Raw genomic sequence first — 22,463 nt, forward strand, 5'->3', positions numbered from 1 at the left:
TAAAATATTATATTATTATATTTAATAGTTTAAATTAAATTGTTATATATTAAACATTATAATTATGCAATAAATAAAAATAAATGAATTAAATGGGTCAGAAACCCCTTTTCCTATCTGTTATCAAATACAGTGGGTTCTAGCCATATATCGTATCATGCACTTCATAAGCACATAGCGACTGCTTCGTGTTTTGGTATGTGTTGCCCATAAGCCCATTAGGAAATGGGATCATAGATCCATATGTAAGAAATACAACACATTTATACACAAGTACATTTCTTACACATTTTCATGAAATTGGCCAATCAGACAGTTACATTTTGCAGCTGCGCTTTTGAAATCCATTTTAAGACAAGAAATTCCCTCAAATGGAAAATGACAAATTCCCTTGCAAGATTAAAATGTTCCCCTAAAAAAAAAAAACTTTTTGTAAAAAGTAAAATAAAATCCTTCGGTTGTGGCCATTAAAAGACTAATGTGTATCTAATGTGTCTTTTTGAACATAAACCTTCCGGCAAATTCTTTTCATCTGATGTATTGGAGTCTCTGAGGAAAAAATTAAGCAGCATTTCAGAATGAGTTCTGAATTCTGGGCAGGAACTCAAGCAGTGAACTCCTGCAAGTCCAGGCCATCTCTGTTTTTCACTGTGCGTGCAATTCATTTTTTTCCTGCTATTTTGGTCTCCAGAGAGGAGTCTCACTGAAGAATGTTTTCGATTTTCATTCCATCTGCAAAACGCCGTTCCAGGTGTCCATATAGGAAAAAGTTCATGTTTGTCCGGTTAATGACAAACTACAGTGGGAAATTCTTTATCTGATCAATACAGCCAAACACTTGTGTCTGTCTCTTTCTGTTTGTCATAAATTATCACCACTTTCCATCCGCCTCTTTTCTGGCAGACATCAGTAGACTGCATTACCCTGGTGTAAATGCAGAGTAGAAACACATGTTCTAGCTGTTGATGGGAATGTTTTCAGTTTGATTCAATAGAAAATGCTAAAGGTTTCCATACTGGCCAACCCGATCTCATGAGAAAACAAAGGCCTAAGTATTTCGCTAGATGAGCGATTTCATGTGAATTTGCACAATGTCATTCAAAAACCTATGATTTGTAGAAAAAAATCATGAAGGTCCACCCCTAAACCTAACCAGCAGATTGTACGAAAACATACACATGAGATTGTGTGAAATTATATTATGTCAGCTTCTCAATTAAATATGCAGTCAATTGTCGATAAAAAAAAAAGCCAAGATGCTAAGATGCCTGGCTCAGCTTGACCTTTGGCTCCACGTTGATGTGTCCTCTGTCCTGAAGGAACCCTCACAATGGACATTCTAAAACACTATATACTAACTTACAGTTTGTAGCTGTACAGTAAGTAATGTAAGTAGGCCTACCAACTTATTTGAAAGGACTAATTACAGAAAAATGACCACAGAAAAGTCAAAATGGTGCATCCACCACCCAAACCCTGACACTTTGACTGGACACAGACATTGTTGTTTAATCTTTTGGTGTTTTGATAACCTGTAACAACATATGTTACACATGAACTCTGATTGTTTATATGAGTATGGTACTGTGTGTGGTGTTTGTGCTGCTTCTACAAATATTTTACTGACAAAATATGCAGTCGTCATGGTTTGCTAGGTATGTGCCATCCTTATGTTTAAATTTTCATCTATAAAGACTGCATTATCAGACCTGAGCTGAAGAAGGCAGAGAGAGAGAGAGAGAGAGAGAGAGAGAGAGAGAGAGAGAGAGAGAGAGAGAGAGAGAGAGAGAGAACCAGGTACAGGCTCAGTGATCACACATTGGCAATTGAAACAGGAAGACACAAAAAATCATGGCAACCAAAAGAAAACAGAACGTGTGATCACTGTTTGACAGGTGAGGTTGAGACAGAGATGCACTTTCTCCTACAATGTGAAGCGTTCAAAGACACAAGGAACCTTTACTTCAACAAATTGAACTATATAATCCCAAATTTCAAAGACCTGAATGAAATTTCTAAATTAAACTTTCTCCTGGGAGAAGGAGACATAACTTATCTTGCTGCCCAATATGTACAAACATGCCACAACCTGAGGGGCAGTGAGTGACCGACACACACGCACGCACGCACACACACACACACACACACACACACACACACACACACACACACACACACACACACACACACACACACACACACACACACACACACACACACACACACACACACACACATGCACACAAATATATCCAAACATTGTGTTAAATTTATATATATATATTATTTGTATATTTTGTATACGCTTTGGCAACATTGTTTCAAAAACTTTCATGCCAATAAAGCCCCTTTGAATTGAATTGAATTGAATTGAGAGAGAGCGAGAGAGAGAGAGAGAGAGAGAGAGAGAGAGAGAGAGAGAGAGAGAGAGAGAGAGAGAGAGAGAGAGAGAGAGAGAGAGAGAGACTTGTGCTCCACACCCTTGAAGTGCTTTCATGTCAGAATCAGTGTACAGCCAGCTCTTCCTGTTCCAGACTGACACCTCTGACACTAGGGAACTTCAATAGAAGGGAACACCCTATCCTGTATCAGCCAGAAGCTGTCTGTGATTAAGAGCTGCACATATCCGTTAGAAGATGATCACTGCCCTTATTCACTCAAAATCTCCATCTCCAGGAAATCCCCAGACCATTCAGTCTCCATGACACCGACATTATTTCACACAGTCACAGAACACCTGGACACTGCACTGACATTATCCACATTTTCACCACACTATGTTTTATTCAACTTATAAATAAAGCATTTTTGGTGCACTTATTTGTGATTAACCTCATTATCTGCTTCTGTCATCAATATGATTACCATTCAGGCTCAAAGCATATATGTGGTATAACCTAACTCATCTGTGAGATAGGTTGAAATAAAAAATACTAGTCACCATGAAATCAAAACCGACCATTTTTATTTTGTTATTGAATATTGCAGTGTTTATTAAAAATAATTTACGCCTTCACATAATTTTTTTAAATTGATGTGCCCTCATTATTTTTAATCAAAATAACTTTTGATTAACAACTGGGAGGGCCGGACAACCTGTCACACATCACATGACAGCAATAGTCCCGCCCTACATTTGTTCGTTTCACTCGAATAAACATCACAATAGGGAAGAATATATTTTTACAACTTCTGTTTCATGCCGACTGTAAAGGGCATAAATATCCCCCAAGACATAAAATCCAAGACATAGCCTATAGTAGCTCACATAAAATGTTTTGTAGTGAGGTCACATCACTTTATTCCGATGAAAGTAATGTCCAAGAATTAACTTAACCAAATTTGTCATTGTATGTGACCGTGTTAATGTTAAATGAATGGCAAACCTCTGATCATTTTGTTAGTTTTAAAGTTTGGGGTCAGTAAGAATTTTTTTTTCGAATGTTTTTGAAAGACTCTTTCAAGGCCTCAATAAAATCTATAAATTTGAATTAATCTAATATCATGGAAGATCAATAATCATAACACGTTACAATGGGAGAAATTAATAAATAGCAGCACTTAACATGCTACAGGCTGTATAGATAAATTAACTGAATTAATAACTTTTCTTTTTCACAACAGAATTGTATCAACACGGTTAGGCTACTTAAGCTGGACAATGACACTATTTTCTTCTAGATCTGCTGTACAGCCGAAACAAACTTTATTGCATAATTTTCCTGTTATCACTGTAAAGCTGCTTTGAAACAATCTGTATTGAAAAAAGCCCTAAATAAATAAAGGTACAGTAGCCTAAATGCGACATCAGTAGTTGTGATCGTCAGTGCTCTCCTGCCCTTTCTTTAACTGTCCTGTTGGTGGCAGCAGACACATCTACACCGCGTGACTTACCTGCCACTGTCAGCGAAGTGAACAATGTAGGACAAGGGGCATTGAGTTTGTTCAGCTGTGCTCTTCTGATTTTGAGATTTAAAAGTATTTTCTGCTACCTAGGCTACATAATTATACCATGAGTCACGGACATGCAGTGGACTTAAAATAGTTTGGATATATGAATGACAGTTTAATGATCCATCTAATTTTCTAAAATTGTCTTGTGATGACAAGCCTACAAAACGACACAAACACAGGATGGTGCAGCAAAAAGTGACCGACAATATAATAACATTCAGAGTACTGCAAGATTGTAACCACTCACTCACTTTTCTGGGGGTCCAACGGTAATATTTAAAGACTCAAAACTGGGAAACATTTTGATCAAAGGTCCCATTATCATAAGTTAATGCATTAACTAACAATTAACATGGAGCAATACATTTATTTTACAGTATTTTTGTCGTTGCTATTGTTAGTTCATAAAAATAACTGTCTATTGTAGCTCAGGTCAGGTTAAATAATATTAACTGATACATCTTTTGATTTTAATAATGCATTAGCAAATGTTGAAATTAAAAAGATTAAAAAAATGCTTTAGAATTAGAATTTTTTATTGTTAAATTTTGCCTAATGTAGATAATATTAACAAATGGACCCTTATTGTAAAGTGTTGCATAAACGCAGGAAACAGCAATAAAAAACACCTTACTCAGTGTTGGATTACTTTTTTTTACGAATTACAAGGAAAAAAAACAGTAATATATTATAATCACATAGTCACACACATACGAATAATCTTGTATTATTTTGACAACAAAACAACATGTAAGTGTTTCTTTACATATTTTTATAAAAAAAAAATCTAATCAGTAATTTTATTAAGTATGAACATACAAAAAAATACTAGTTAGTTTAGTATAGTTTAACAATAGCTCACTAGTCTAACTAGTACAGTATGTGTCTAACACCTTCTAAGTAGAACATTTTAATCTTTTACAATGACATTAATGTAAGAATTTAGATGCAAAGTTATTGTCCATGTGTATCCTTGAAATGTATTTATCCCCTCACTGTAAAAAAAAAATATTTTCAATTTTTCATGATTTATCACACATTTTTTTCTTTTGTCAAATCAGCTAATTTATGTTGTTCAGTTAACATACTATTTCTAGTTTATGTTGAATAAACAAATATTCTTCATTATATTAACTCAAATTATTAATTTAAATAAACTCAAAATTTTAAGGCAACCAAGTTATTTTTAAAGTTAAACCACATTTTTTTTTTCAAAATGTATTTTAAAATGTAAATCAGAAAATGAACCAATTTGTTGCCATTGCCTATTGATCAATATGTAATCCTGTAAAAATTCATTAAAAAACACCTATAATCTGATTTGGACTATTGAACCAAACATGAATCAAAGCATTAGTGATTTTGTCGAGTAGTCTATAGCTGTGTCTGTGCATGTGGCGGTGTCTGTGCATGTGTCTGGTGGTCTTTGAATTGTCCCTTCGGCTCTTAAGTTCGTTTATATGGTTGCTTACGGTAAAAGGGGCAGGATTAAGCTCACACATGTGCTGTGGGACATAATTGACATGGCCGCGGAATCTCCTCCTGACTGAACGCTGAGCTGGTGGAGCAGACTGGAGGGAGCAAGGATTGCCAAAGTTGTGTCTGGGGTGAAAGTGGAGCTCTGGAGTTTCTTTCAACATCATTTTATTGCAGCGAGGTAAGTTTTTCTTATCGCTTACTAGCTCTATCTTTGGCTACAGTTCGCGTTTGTGTGCTTTCCCCCAATTAAACGATGAAAATAATGTTTATAACGGAAAGTTGCGTGCGTTTTTGTGTCTGGATGGTGGTGACGCCGGGAGTCTGGGTTAGTTGGCCAACAATGAGTTGCGACGGAAAACTTAATTATTCCGCAAGAAAACAGGCTGTATTGCATGGATCCTCCGTTATTTACCCGAAGATGCTAAAACTCGTAGTGAAACGTTAATGATTCGCGACATTTACGATAAAATTCGTAGTTTGACGTCTTCGTCTTTGAATTCCAACTTTGGATTTTTTTTATTTAATTTAGCGTGTACGGTTACTTAAACGCTACAAAAAGTTACACTTTAGCTTTATTAAAAAGTATTTTGTTATATCGGTGAGTTTTGGAGGGATACCAAATGTTTAGGTGAAATAGAGTAGGGATGCTGAATTTCGCTCTTTCCAGATGTCTTTCCGTAGCGATTACAGTGTTGCTAAACAGTCAGTTGCTGGAATGATGTCGTATAATATTTGGCAAAGATTTAAGGGAAATAGATGAAGTGAAGGTGGTCAACTCCATCATGCCCTAGTATTCCAGACAGCCTATTCTTCAACAGCTGTGTCGGTTTATGGAGGAAAACATATAGCCTAGCTGCTTGTCCTGTCATGTGTTGTGCAGAAAGTATCTCGACTTCTCGATACTTGTTTCTGTTTTCCTTTCTTTTATTGGTTTGGTTTAACGCAACGCCGTGCATCGTTTTTTCCCAAACGTCAGAAGTAGGATACTAGTTGCTCTTTCGTGCTGCGAATTAAAGCGCACTGATTAGCAGCTCTGGAAAAAATAGACGATCGCTTGGATAACATTGTTGGGCACTGAAATGACGCTTCAAGATAGTTTGTACCATAAGGTCTACTCCTGCCTGGATCCAGAGGGCTTATTGGAGAGAAAGAAGCACAATATCTGTGAGAGGAGAAATGCGATCAGCAGAAAATGACGTCAGGTTTGCATTCTCCAGCTGAGTGAGGGATTTCATAACGTTTGAAAATTCAAATTATTGCACTGGCTCATGAAAACTAAATATCTGCAGGAAAATAAGATGTTGCATTCCTCAACTCTTTATTATTTGACTGTCTACAAACCAGTGGTTCTCAACCAGTGGCCGGGGCACAAGGTGATTTAAAATAAGTTATATAAAACAATTAAATATGGGTAAAATATACTATGTGTATTATATTTTTCACTTTCTCTGTTTACTGCAGCATAGTGGTCTGTGTGGACTGACCCCCCTCCTCCCACTTTCTTCCAATAGAATAATACACACAATTCCTTCTTGCAATGAATATGTTCCCACCTGCTTGTTTTAGGCTTATTTTATTTCCTTTTTCTCCATTGGACATTTTGTCAAGTGCACACAACGCTGAACATTTTTCAATGTTTTCAAGGTTCTTAAAGGTTGAGAATCATTGTCCAAATGCATCCACTAACTAGGAAAATGTGAGGAGAAAATAACAGTAGAGCTGTAGTTTTTCATGCACCCAGCGTGCAGAATACAATTGAGATGCTTTCAAAACAAAGTAGCTTTGTACATTTTTTTGGTCGATATCTGATGGATTGGCTGGCATGGGGAGTTCAGCGTCCTGATTGGGCATAGCTACAGGAATGTGCTCTTCCTTTGAGGTCATGGGGTTGTACCTGGTGAGCTAGAGGGCTGTTTCCCCAGGGGCAAGTCACACACTACACATCCCCTCCCCCTAAAGTTCTCCATCATCCTGGGAGTAGCTCCGAGCTTTGATGTGTGCTGATGTTACGCAGTGCAGCGTGATAAAATCTGTTGTGATTGTTCCTAATTGCGCGGAGAGTCCACCTTCTTGAGGACATTTCCTGATTTTCTCTAAATGGTGCCTTTTGAAACAACTTCACATCTCTTAGTCACACTTATTGCTCAGTAGATGTTGTAAAAATCTATTTATTCCATCTTGTGTAGTTTTCGATATTTCTAGCAATGCCTCATTATTTTATTCTTATGTCTCTGTAAAATCCAGTGAATTCAATGGCATTCTTCTGCATTGTTTTGGAAGAAAGAGTAAATGATGAGTAGAAATGCAGTAATGGTTTTGGTCAGCAAAGTCACATCATCTTTTCATTTGACTCTTTTTCCATTGACTTCATTAGGCAGAGAAATCCAGCTTCTCTCCAACTGTTATTAAGCAAGACAGAACAAGTTCGTATCTGTGCTTTAACCATAAGTGCATGGGAAATATGCATGCTGCGAATGATGTGGCTGTCAGCTGGTCTGTGAATCAGGATCATGCTGCTCATCTTGAATCCGCTCACCACGGCCACATATAGTGGCATTCAGAGGAGCTAAAAGTAGTGTTCTGCATAACGGTAATCACTTTAGGGTTTTTTTTCTCGCTGTCGGCTCTCGCACGTCTCATTTGCACTCTAGCATCTTCTCCTGGTGAATGTGATGCATGTTTGTTTGGCACAGTGCTGCTATGTTTGCATGTTAGGCTTTTATGTCTTCTTGGTGATTTACACTTGTTGACAGTTGATTTAGATGAAGATAAAAGAGGCCTTTCAACTCCCTTTCCCACCGTCTCTCGGGATAGTCGCCTCTCCACCTAACTGCACTCCCATCACTTTACCAACATTGCAAGCGACAAGCTGCTGGATGCCAGAACATACACTCTTACGCTGCTTTATTTTGGATCTAATGCAACAACCAACTAGAATTGAAAAGTGTTGACTAGTTATGTAAATTTTAGATTTGATATCTTTAGTCTAACATGTTGACAGCGTCTTGTGCTTTAGTTTTACCACTGTGTGCAATATCTAAAAAATAAATAATTGTTTACATGTCCTGCCATGTGTTGCGATTTTTAAATGGTTCAGCCAAAAGAGAAAAATGTGTCATCATTTACTCACCCTCATGTTTTACCAAACCTGTATGACTTTATCCAAGGTCCAATGTTGTTTTCGACCCTTAGGCCGTGTGTCCAATAAAGCGTTTTTTTTTCCAGAGGCTAGCGTATTTTTCCAATTGTTTTCAATGGGAGCCCCACGGTTTTTTTTGTCCGTTTTTTCTGTTCGCCGAGAAGTGAAGAGTGTTCAACTTTGGGTTAAACGTCATCACTACCACTTTTTACCCAGCCGTCCAATCATTGCGGAGGAGGGGTGGGACAAATACCACAGCGACCAACTCTCACATTCTGCTTGGACACCGATAACAAACGACAACAAGCACATATCTTCATCCAAAATGAGTGGCAGAGCAAGTACGGTGTATTGTCAAAAAAAAATTATATTCAGAAACAAAGTATTTGCGAAATTAGATACTTACAGTTCCTCTGATATTCTGTATCATACCACACATAGCGTCTCAGCTGAAAAAAAACCATTGCACCTCCAAAGCTCTCTCAAGCACCCGCAGCAAGGCTTTTTAGAAGAGCGCTGATGTAAGACAAGGCCTTAAGGTGCAGTCAGAAATCCGTGTGATTGTGAGATTCGTGCAAGAGTGAAAAAGCTCCCCATGCAGATTTTGATCATTTTCAAGTTTGTCTCATGAATTCTCCACACTGATTGACAGAAAGCTGCTTGTTTTGAAAGTGACTTTTGTGCGAGCTGTGCTTTATACATCACTGCGCTATTGACAATAGACAATGGACCTTTTTTGCCGAAATTTCGCTAATGTGACCACACTAAACAGTTAGACATTTGAAATGACATTAGCATGAGTAAATGATGACAGAATTTTTATTGGGATGGCGATACAATTATACTGTTTATAATGATAAATATTTATATTTTTATATATATATTTATATTTTTAAGCCAATTACTGGTCAGTTGACTGAAGTTAGATCAATTTTGCGATATCGATTACAAAAAATGTTTTATATACTTAAATACATTGCCCTTTTTCCCTAATCAGGCAGATACTAGCCTATCACTAGTATTGAGTGATAAAAATCACAAAATAAAGAAGCTTTTTGAGTTGTAAAAGTGCATTGAAACTGCTTCATTCCACTGCACTACTTTTAGCTGTTTCGGAATGCAAGAATGGAGCTTTGTGAATCTCTTTTTTTTGCAGTTCGTGGAGAGAGTGAGATGCTGCTACTCACTCCATGTCACTCTGGTTCCTGACATGCATCCACTCTGTCATGCCAATGCATTATTCAAATGGCCAGGCCTGCACATTTAGCTAAAAGCAGAGTGGAAAAACACTCAGTGTTTGTTTAGGTGGCCAATGGTGTATGTTCGTGCTTGCATTAGCATTCAGAGTGCAGAGACGGCCGTTGTTAGCTGGACGATGGAAACTTCAGATGCGACAGCAGCTCATTAATGACGCTTTTATTTGACTGGAGACTGTTTTAGCCGCCGTGCATGAGCAACGAGAGCCTGGCAATAGATGCTGCTTCTATATTGGTGCATTTATTGCCCCGTCAGTCTGTTGTAATTCACACAATGGCCTCTTACGGTGTACGTATGCTCTAGTCTATCCGATCCCCTCTCAAGCTACTCTGCTCAAACACACGTCAGCAGTGTCACTGTGCATATATTTGTAGTCCCAGACTTCCTGTTTTCCTATGCCCACCCCCCTACCAGCAGGACCTTAGACCAACACCTTCCACAATTCCTCCATCTCACCAGATCTTGTTAACCCATCCCCCTCCTCAAGCACTCCACTTTATAGTGTGTGAAATCTGGAGGCCTGATGGAAGATGAGGAATTTCACCCTTTGACTTCTGAGAGCAAGGAGGGGTGGACGGGGGCTATCCATTCTTACTGACCAGATTTGTTTCAGCCTGGTGAATTTTTCCAGCTAATTCATATTATTCTTTTGGATTAGTACCGCTCCTCTCTCTTTGTTCAATAGCAATGTTTTGGATGTGCGAAGTCACCGAAATACGAAAATAAAGTAAACCGAGAGGTCATGGGAATGGCAGCCATTGTTGCGAGGGCAGTGGCATCCCAGGTGGTACTGGAGGAATCCGGGTGTCATTGTTGAATTTTCACTTTCTACAGCATTCCAGAGTAAACATAGGGTGAAAAGGCTGCCCCTTAACATTCCTGTTAGGGACTGTGGAATTTAGCAGTGATTTATTTTTCAGTTTCTCATGTCTCACATTAAGTAAATATTATTATTTATTTATTTATTTATTGTTTAATATATGTTTGCTTGTTTGGTATATTCACTCATTATCGTGCAGATATTAAAATTATGTACGATAATTAATGTGATGTTATGGCTGATAATTAACCGATAAATGACTGACATTAAAATTCTGTATTGTCTAAATAAATAAAATTTAAAAAACTAAAATGAGCTGTATTTACATAAACATATTTATTGCTGAATATTAAATATATAATTTTTACTTGGAACATTGCACTTAGAATAAATAATTTAAAAAAAATGTAAGATATGTTTAAGATTAAGATATTTATTTTTTTATACTGAGAGGTATTTTGGTACTTTTTAAATATTATATCTCTCATTTATATATTACACATTGGTAATAAAATTACAGCATGATGAGTGTACTATAGAATGATTTTGTTTTTTATCTACTATTCTTTTTTTTAATTCATTTGATTTATTGAATGTACTTTTTTTAACATCCACCGATTTAAAAAATAAAAAACCTGTAATATCAGCGGCTAATTATGGTACGTCATGCATCCCTAATTTGTAATATCCTTAGAAGAAACTAGGGAGAATAGTTGATACCTTTCTCTCAGTGACTGACAGTTGTCTAGATTCTTGTCCGTAAGCAAATGACCAGATATATTCCCTGTACAGATGCTGTGTCTACTGTAACAGTCTTGTGTGAAAGGTGGAGTTGAGAAGCAGGACCATGTTTGTGCTTTTCCAGGGTGTCTGCAGACGCTGAGCCACACAGAGCCGGCTGTGTTTTGGCGGCTTGCTGTTCTTTCCCCCAAATGACCCGGTGAGGAGCGACGGACGGGTTTCTGTTTAAAGGCTTTGTGTGCAGCGAGGAGGAAGTGGTTATGTTTGTTCAAACTGAGCTGCCCCCTTTGAGCATGCTCAGCCATGTGGGACAAATGAGCAAAATCTGTCCCCCAATTTCAACACCCCCACCCCATTCCCTGTGTCTTCCTCCGACTGAATTCATCACCCCCCCCATTCGGCTGGGGGTTGGGGGAGCCCTGAATGTTGGCTTGGGCATAAGATTCAGCCATACCAAAGTGTTGACTCATTCAGCATTCCAGGACTATAAAATGTCCATCCAAATCTGGACTCTGGGACGAAACTGACCACTTCCGCATTGAAATGCAACCTTGTCTGGAGGGTTGTGTGGGGAAACTTGAGGTTTATGAGTTGTTATTTTGAAAATCCTTTACTGTAATGGTAAAACATCTAGCCCATGTTCTAATATGTTTTTCTTTACTGGGAAGTGATGGATGAATGTGTTTCCGTGAGGAAAGAGCTGCTTAAAAATGGCACATGTTAAAATTAGAAAGCGCAAAGAATGCTATAAGTTTTAAAATGGAGCAAAAATTACAACAAAATAATGTGAGCAGTTTGGAAACCATGTTAAGCATGTAATGTGTGCTGCTGAAGATTAACTACAGTTTGCCTCAAAAATGGTGTTGGGTAGATGATGCAATTATTTATCTCTTCACAAATCACTAAGTCATTTAGAGACTCCGGATATCACAGTCAGAATTAGTTATTTGATTTCTCTAGTGCATTTAATGCTATATAGCCTATACTGCTTTGATGTACTCCAGCATTTTCCATTTTACTTCTGAGTATGGTCAATTGACCCTTCACAGGGAGTTTGATTGACAAGCGATCTGACCAATCATAATCCGCCATCCGCTGAATCCGCCATTTTTGTCCGAAAAGCAGTCAGGAGAGTTATTAGATTAACGTTGGAGGATTTGAACTTGAAAAACACAGTGTACTGACGTCTTTCCGCGGTTAAAATAACATTCCTTCTTATGTTTATTCATGTTTATTTTATGCTATAAATTAACTAGAAGGAAGAGATGATCGGTTCACGATCAGCTTTAAACGAGGCGCTACAGCGATCTGTCAGAGCCACAAAACGGTATTTATTGTTTAAATTTCTTTAAAAAATTAACACATTTTTTAAGTTGAGACTTTGTTTCATATCAAAAGTAACCTGGTGTGTCCTGTCTGTCAGCATGTTACTGTCCTCTCTGCTCCGCGATGTATTTTTCACTGCGTGAGAACATGGTGTGTCGTGAGAGCAGCGTAGCTTGTCGGACATAGCAACAGTAACTAAAGGGGGCGGGTCTTTGCGAACGGTCAATTGGTTAACTGACTGTCTCTCTAATAGACTACAGTATGTAAGGATGCATGACTGTACCTCAAGGAATGGTTTAGCCCCATTTTTGTTTACTATTTACTTCCAGTACAATCCTGAAACCTGTCACCCTGACATTTTCTGATGACTCAGTTGTTGGATGTATAACAGACCATGATGAGGGTGGATATAGGGAGCTATTAAAGAGTTTTGTGGATTGGTGTGAGATAAACGGTCTTAGGCTAAATGCTAGTAAGACTAAGGAAATTGTAGTTGATTTTAGTAGATATCCTCAGCAAGTTGTATCAGTAAACATATGGGGGTCGGAAATTGAGACTGTAACATCATATAAGTACATGGGTGTATACTTGAATAACAAGCTCGATTGGTCTGATAATATGATACAAGCCTATAAGAAGGGTCAAAGTCGTATTTATCTGTTAAGACGACTGAGATCCTTCAGAGTATGTCGGGTACTACTTAAGACCTTCAATGACACTTTGGTATCACTATCATCTGTGATCTTGTATGCTGTCACTTGTTGGGGAGGGGGATTGTTGAAAAAAGAGAATAACAAATGAAACAAGCTCATAAAAATGGCAGGTTCTGTTGTAGGCAGTGTGTAACCCACAATTGAAAAGTTTGGGCACGATAGAATGCTTGATAAATTGGTCTCTATTACAGCCCGACCGATATGGATTTTTGAGGGTATTATGTATGTGTATATTATAATACAGTAGCAATATTATTTATGTGTATATTATAGTACAGAACCAGTCAAAAGTTTAAACACACTTTCCTATTTGTGTGTACAAACTTTTGACTGGTACTGTATATAGAATACAGTATACATAAACAGAAAAATAAATAAATAAATAAATATATATATATAAATAACACATTTTTTGCAATGATCACTCAAATGTGATCAAACACTTGTGCAAAAAAGATGTGTAATGGAGGCAGGGTGAATGATAGAATGAGAATGATACATGAATAGAATGATGTTCTATTCTAGATTATATTCTAAATACTGTTGCGTAATCTTCACTAATGACTTTGTCTTTTTATTTAGTCACGTTAAATAAAAAATAACTTGCATCAATAAATATATCAAAAGTGTCACTGGCAACCTTATCTTCTATTACCAGTCAAGAAAGGAAGTACTCAGATCTTTTACTAAAGTAAAAGTAATAATACCATAATGAAAACCTGTTTAATTACATAAGTACAGTACTTTTACTTAAATAATATTTTAAATAAGTAGCCTAGTCAGCAAAATGTACTAAACTTTAAACTACTCATTATGTAAAATGGCCCTATATAAAGTGTTCTAATTATATAAATTATTGGAATGTTGCTTGATGTTGTAATGTAACGTTAAAGTCAGAATGGGCTTTAACACTTTCTCTACACCGGACGCGGGCATGGTTCCATGCGTCGCAACAGCTGTTTACTCTAGACCCGGCAAAGCGCCCGTTACAAAGCAGAACGAGGCATCAGTTTATTGTCTTCGTGTCACGCCCCACCCAGTGTGAACAACATCACTGATTATAATGGGTTCAACTGTCTTTTGTCACATCGCGCCGTTCGCATCCGTTGTCTTGTTCAGGCAGCAGCAGACAAGCAGTCTTAAAGGTAAGTTGCTAACTAGAATAGGAATCTGTTGAATGGTGATTTAACGCTTCATTGTCACCATATGAGACACTATAAAGTAAATAAACCATGTCCTTTTATTCTCACAACAAGCTTATCATACTCGTTTGCTACATTAGCTAGCTAGCCATGTTCCCTTTCGAACGGTCACTTCGTATTGCGTAGCTATACCCAGTGGGGAAACTCCTTTTCCTCAATTTACTGACTCTTCTGGTGGCTGCTCTGCCTGTGAGAGCATGCTCATCTCTACGCTGCGGACACGACTAGCTCTCTCACGAGACGGCGACGCCGCTCCCGCTCTTCCTTTCCCGGCTCTACTTCGGCCGAGGAAGAAGAAACGCCGCAGACACCTCCCCGCGCGCCTCACTTTCTCCTGCTCAAACGCCCTCTCCGGTCATTTTCGCGGGAAATCAGTCTCTCCACCACCGCATCTGACTTTCCAGGCTCCCTCGACCCCACCATCGCTTCTCAGTCTGGTACCAGTGTCTCAGCCACTAGGACTAACTCGGGTAGTTTCATACCTTGTCAGTGGAGTGGAAACTAATGTGTGCGCGCATCTTACACCGTGTCTGAAGAGACCTCATTACTGAAGTGAAAGGGTTGGCTGGTGTCACCACAGTGACCTGGATCGCCAGTAGCAAACAATGGAGCTCTGCTGGATAGGGCTGCATCTAACGATTATTTTGATAATCGATTAATCGGACGATTATTTTTTCGATTAATCGATTAATCGGATAGAAATTAAATTAGATTTTTTTTTTATTATAACTAAATAAAACCGTAAATCAGGGTATTTATGTGTAAAAGTGTACTTTAAAAAGTGCAAAAGCCACACATTGAGTTTTACTAATATCAATATTTGCATTGTTTTTAATGATAATTGCTGATGGCAAGTTGACAAACATGATTATTGTTAAAAAAAATGATATCCAACATATTATGTTTTAACACAATTTTTGTTAAAACAAATTTACACAGACATGTTGTTCAGATGTGAATATCTGAACTAAAAACAAACTAAAAACATCTAAAATATATAATTCATTTAATTTTTATTTAAAATTAATTATATATAAGGAATATAAGGATAAAGAATATAATATATATTATATATATAATATATAAAAGAATATAATATAAGGATAAATTGATTAAATATAGAAAGACTGAAAACAATTGTGTGAATGTAGAGCCGCAGTAGATCGCGTTTGAAAAACAATTAAAACTTAGTAGACAAATGCTATAAAAAGAGAACGGAATGGAGGTAACGTTACCCAGCAAGCTAACAGGCTTGAGTAAAGGACAGGAGAAATTATGCATTAGTGCACAAGCATTCGCTGAAAACCACTGAGTACAGTGACTAAAAAACAATATTTTACTGCTGCTGTTATTAACTGCCTTTGCATTTAATGCTTCACTTTGTAAACACCGTTTTAATTTAACCTATTTCTGCGGTAGCGCTATTTTAATCCATCACTTACGTTTGCGAGCGAACTGATTGCACAACCTGATGCTCGAGACAAAATACAGACATCCCGGAAGTCCCGGGAGTCTCCCGCATATTGATTGCGGCTCCCTGATGCCCGCGAATTAGTTCAAACTAATGCTCGAAAATCTAGAGAGCGCAAGCAAGAGCGCGCATGCGAGACAGAAGAGACTGCTCCAAACCGCGTAGCGCGCGCGCTCGGCAGAGCGCCTAAGGGAGAGAGACCTTGCGTGTGTGTGCGTACCAGTAAACGCTCCCCGTGACGTAAGCAGACCAACTAATCGATAATGACATTCGTTGACAACGATTTTCATAATCGATTATAATCGATTTTATCGATTAGTTGTTGCAGCCCTACTGCTGGACAAACTACGTAGTTACACAATTTACAAACATTTTATCAGCGTTATATGTTCTGTAAAAAAAGAGTTCATATCTGCGTCATATACGCCGATACCGATATTATCTGCAACAGTCTCATATCGGCCGATAATATCGGCAGACCGATATATCGGTTGGGCTCTTTTCTCTATAATAAATCATAATTTTCACCCCCTTCATGAAACAATTTGAGCCCTAGTGAGTACATTTAGCACAAGACTTATTCATCCCTGCTCTCACAAGGAGTGACTTAATGTCCTTAATGTCCTGGGGATTAATAAAGTTTATCAAATCAAATGTGTGAGTGCAATCCCAAGCTTTGTAGAAGCACTTCACCCTTAGTACCTTTGCTAGAGCTGTCAATGGATACAGATTTTCTTTTTTATCAAAAACTGAGGTGACGCACAGCATACTATTTTGAATATTCAATAACACATTTGGTCGTATACTTGGACAGACCGAGGAAGACTGTTGCCCAACTATGTGAAAACCCACTGTAGCTCGATTATAAATGCATATGAGAATGTTCTGACAGCTGTGGATACATGCACTGATGTGAACTCATTTTCTAAGTACCAAGGAAAAAAGAAAGGACAAATCTTGAAGCACAACCATGTGTATGGAGTGAGTCATTTTCATGTGTTTGTGGGAGTTAGGCTGCTTCCTCTCAGCTTGGTCTAAACACAAGTTCAGTGTGCCAAAAAAAAAAAAACTCAGGAGAGCTGAGATCTGCGAGCTGTGCGGTGACCTGGCTGTTTACACTCTTAGTAGCGAGGTGCATATTGAAGGTATTTTAGACATTACTGTTTTTCCTGTTTGTGGATAGACTGAGTCACCAACAAGTCTAGACCAACCCACTACAAGAGCCACTGTAAAAAATCTTTCAAACTTCATTCTTTAATATCACACACTGAACAGTATTCTTCACTTTAAATGTGGTTATGAGGGGTTATTCCCTCAGAGCAGCATTAATGGAAACTTGAGTCTGAAACGTCACACTTAAAGGAATAGTTCAGCTGAAAATTAAATTTCTGTCATCACTTCTGTCTCACCCTCATATTGCTCCAAACCTGAGTGTCTTTTAGTTGTCTTTGGAAAACAAACAAAATATTTTGAAGACTGTTTTTTGTCAGTTTTGTAACAAAATAACAATGGACCTCTTTTACTTTCATTGTATTGACAGACTTTTTTTTTTAGAATATCATCTTTTGTGTTTCACAGTCATGGAGGTTTGGAACAACATAAGGGTGAGTAAATGATGACAGAATTTTCATATTTAGGTGAACTATACCTTTAAGTTGCAAAGCATTTATATTAAAGGACTTATTAATATTTTTATCTTATTAATTTTATCGTATTCATTTATTTATTTTAGTTTGTTTTATTAATAGTAATTTTCAGTTATTAAAAAACTATTTTTATTATTAAATTATAATTTTATAATATGATCGTCAATTTTGTTTTTTACAAATATTTCTATTTAGCTATTTTTTAGTTTTAGTCACCATTTTAGTACGTAAAGCTTACATTCATTTTATTTCAGTTAGTTGCCAAGGCAACATTACCTATTTTAATTTAATCGTCCAATATTTAATGTTTTTCAGCTACATTTCAATTAACAACACTTTATAAGTTTTAGTTAACAATAACAATACTGTAAACAATTGACTTGTAAATAAATAACAAAATTAATCTTTGACAATTTTTATAAAATGTATATAAATGTGTATAAAAATATTACAAAAGGATTTGAGGCTTGGACCCCACCTCAAAGATGTGAGACTTAAACTCCACGTCAGAGACTTGTGAAAATGTCTGACGCCCATAGCCACATTCTATTATTATGAACCTCTCCAAGTTATCATTATGACGTTGTCGTTTTACATCAGAACTGTGATATTGCAGTTCACGATCAGTGTGCTGTGTAGGCAGACAGGCAGATGTGCTTATGTTGCTCTGTGGGAAAGTGTTTCTGCAGAAGTAAGGCGGGCTCTCTCCTCCTCTCTGTCCTCCTGCACTAACAGCTACGTGGCAGTCGTACGTCGGTCAGGGACTTGGAATGAATTTTACTGACTCCTGGACTTCTGCCTAGTCCACATCCAGATGGTTGGATGAGTTTTCTCTTTCTCTCCTGCTCTCTTTGGTAGTGTCAAGCTGCTTTTATCTCATTGCTGCTGAATGGTAGACTGATGTTTCATCTTTTGAACCATTTTCTATTCAAATATCTCTATAGAGTTCCTGTTCTTTGTAAAACTTTGCTTACATAAATCTTTACCTGTGACTTCTGGATCATATGCGACTTTTCTAGTGCTAGTTTCTCAGATTATGGCTTTAACTTGGTATTTTCTCTTCTTTTATTGCTTTTGAAAATGGTTTACACTTGGCAACTTGTCTTTTGAGTAACAGCACTTGAGACACAAACAATTCAAATATTAATAAATCAGACAAGTTTTTTTTTTCAGTGGTAGCTTGCTAAATGTTAATTGAATATATATATATATATATATATATATATATAGGTAAAGTGGACAAACAATGATTTTAATTGTATTTGATTATGCATTAAATTACTTAATGTGGGTGTTGCGCACATATCAATTTAATTCAGGTCTGTTCGAAGATAAAGTCCTGTTCACACCTATAACAATAATTACGAAGTTTTAAAATTGTTCTAATTTTATGAGAATAAGGAAGTCCACACCATGACTATAATAATTACAAAATAGAGGAATGAAATCACAGGAATCCCTTTCAGAATTAAAATTTTTTCCAGCTGATGAATGACTAGTAGCTAGTCAAAAAAAATCCACCTGATCTTAATAAATGGCATCAGTTTATATTAGGGATACACAATATATCGGCCACCATATCGGCATCGGCCGATATATGTTAATTTTTAATGTTATCGTTATCGTTATTCTTGTTAACATGTTACATTAAAATACCAAGTGTTACGTTATTTTCATGTTATTCTTAAAACATGAAAGAAAACTGATAGCTCATTGAGTCAAACTGACGGATAAGCTTTTTTTGTAGGGCAACCTTATGATTTGAAATTATTCGTTTCAGTCTTTTTGAATGAAAGTTCCCCAAACCGGAAGTGCCATCCATAATTCAAAACGCAGTGAGCTCATCAGGAATAAGGTGGCTAGGGTACTTTAAATTATAATGATAACATCATAATTGTGTGCCTGGGATATGGCTTTTAATGGTGAGACTTTTTTTTTTGAAATAAGGCTCCCAAAAAATATATAAAAATTTAAATTTTGATTTATCGGCCAATATACTGGTTATTTGCTTTCAAACATAAATAATTATCGGTTATCGGTATTGGCCAAATTTGTCATATTGGTGCATCCCATTTACATTCAAACTATAAACTTTTATCCCAGTCCTTCTGTGATAATTTTTATATTTGTAAGATCGAAATAACGGTACTGTGTGGTTGAAAAGACTTGCTCTCTCTGGGTCAGCGGAATAAGATCGTGTGGGTGTCTGAATTGAGATTGCAATCTTTTAACGATTAATCGTGCAGCTCTACTTAAAACACAAGGTGAAGTAGTTTTCTGCTTGATTAGTAAGAAAATGTTGGCAATTGAAGATACTTGAGCAATAAATGTACATCTATCTGCCTAATTAAAGACTAGAGCTTCTTTTCACCCCTGTGGTTTTCAGGAGCCTGTTTAGTTTAGTCTGAAATAGTCTGAGGTAACCATTGGTGATAATGATGCTGTATGGTTGGCAGAAAGAATGAGAAAGATGGTGTACAATTGGTCCATGCCTGTCTTCCTGCCAACGTTGCCTCAAAGAATAGTTAGGCTGCTGTTCTGATTTCCCTCTGAAAGAATGGTATTGTTCAAGGCAGCCATTGCCTCATTTTCATATAATGGCTATAGGCCAGAGTTTTCCAGAGGAGATTTTTCCTTCCCCATAAAGGCGAGTTGCCTGGCGCAGAAACTATAAACCATGATGTGGGTTCATTTGGCCGAGCTTCATTGTGTGTGGATGCTGGAATCGGTGGCCAGCTGGGCCGGCTTTCATTACCATCAAATGTGTGAGACTCCTTGATCAGATGTACAAATCTATTAACATTTATGTCTGACATAGGCTCCTCTGCAATATCTCAGGTGGCTGTGCTATAGACTTGCACTGTTGTGACACCCCAAAAGTAATCCTGTCTCGCATCCAGTAGATGAATTTGTACGATTACTGCCATGAGATAAAATGTAATATGGGAAGAAATGGGATTGGCATAAAACATGATCAGCCTGGTGACATTGAACAACAGTCTAAGATCTATGCAAGAGCCTTGGGTTTTCATAACCTTGGAGGAATGTATAAATAGGAACAAATTCCTACACATGAAAATTGGTAAATGTTAAAGAGGCGTTGTGTGCAGCTCCAATCATTACTTCACAAGCTGCACATTTGAAAGCATTTGTATTGCTGCATGCCAGCACTAGGCAAAGTTCTATCTGATGAAATTCCCTGAAAAACAGACTGGAAGGCAAAAGGGAGATGTCGGGGGTGGGGGAAACTCCTGAATGACGTGGTGTAGAGCGAGTCCTCTCCTCAACTCTCTGAAACAAAGAGAGCAGTGTTGCTGCTATCTGTACTGCCCATAAAGCCCACTCTGTGCTTCTATATACGTTGATTATTATGATAACCTATGTGGCAGGTGTAACAGCACCCTTTCTTCTCCTTAAGTTTCCACCTAGGTTTCTATCTCGAAGATTCTAAACATATGAACCAGGATAATTTGACTAGCCAATCCTGAACTGCACCTGCAGAGGAAACATATGACTGGACAGTTGACAGCTTGTCTTTTCAAACCTGATCTTTAATACAATGCATCAGTGACAGATGTTTTTTTAAATGTTTTTTTGGTATGATTGTAAAAAACAAACAAACAAACAAAACTCTTTAGAGTGTCTGCATTTACTTTACATGCACACTGCTTTTTGGAGCCAATCAATGTACTTGTATAACTACTACTAATAATTCTATTATTATTATGAAAGTTGATTGTTTTTATTATAACAAAAAATTAAGACATATGTTGCTATTGTACTGTAAAATAAATTTTTTGTTTGTATTGTGGAAAAAAGCATTACAATTATTACAGTATTCAGTTTTCCACCAAAATAAAAGCTTTACTTGTGAAGGTAGAACCAAAATATTCAATAGCTAAGTTTTAATTTGACAGTACAGTAGTACAGTAATATATTTGACTTGATTTTTTGGTTACAAAATTCAGTCACAATTAGGGTCCAGTTCTCACGATTAACTATGCCTTTTGCATCAAACTTCTAATTACTGCTTATTAATAGTTTATAGTTTATTAATATTAATTAATAGTTAATATTAATAGTTATCTTATTTATATTAATAGTTAGTAAGGTAGTTGTTAAGTTTAGGTATTGTGTAGGAATAAGGGATGTAGAATAAAGTCATGCAGAATAAGGCATTAATATGTGCTTTATAAGTATTAATAAACAGCCAATATCCTAGTAAAATCCATGATAATAAGCAACTAGTAAATAGTGCTTATTTACTAGTTGCTGGAAAAATGATCTTAAGTTAAAAAGTTTTTCTTAAATGTCTGTGGCGTCCTCGAGTGGCGAGCTTCGTGATTGCATTATTAGAAAATTGCGTTGTATGAGTCCAAAAGATGGAATACATTTTCCCAAGAGATCGGTTCCGTACACATTACAAACCGAACCATTCCGGTGGTTGGACCATTTTTCCTGCCGATCAAAATCCGCGCTGGAGCGAACCATAGACAGTATAAGAAGTGGACAGAGCCATCTCATTGGAACTCAGACAGTTGAAGCCCATTTTTAGCGATTTTTTTTAGCACTTCCGTTCCTGACGCGCAGACTCAAAACGACTCAAACTAAGCTTGATGACGTGAGCAACCTGTCTGACAGACGTAAATCTTCTAGTAGCTGTGCGTGAAAATTGCCAACGTTAATCACTTCATATGTATTCACTTGCCACATAC

The 22,463-nt window shown here is 37.1% G+C and overlaps 1 protein-coding gene across 2 annotated transcripts in view; it reads left to right on the forward strand.

The window, feature by feature from the left end:
* Positions 1–5,495: 5,495 nt before the first annotated feature.
* Positions 5,496–22,463, forward strand: part of fndc3ba (fibronectin type III domain containing 3Ba) — a 152,201-nt gene continuing 135,233 nt past the window's right edge. For both annotated transcript variants that reach the window (XM_077228044.1, XM_077228054.1), the window contains exon 1: positions 5,496–5,611. The gene's annotated coding sequence lies outside the window, so the exon portion shown is untranslated. The remainder of the gene's footprint in view (positions 5,612–22,463) is intronic.

The sequence above is a fragment of the Siphateles boraxobius genome, unplaced genomic scaffold, assembly GCF_051911475.1.
Source record: "Siphateles boraxobius isolate OS27281-9 unplaced genomic scaffold, OSU_SipBor_1 1, whole genome shotgun sequence".
NCBI classification, from domain to species: domain Eukaryota; kingdom Metazoa; phylum Chordata; class Actinopteri; order Cypriniformes; family Leuciscidae; genus Siphateles; species Siphateles boraxobius.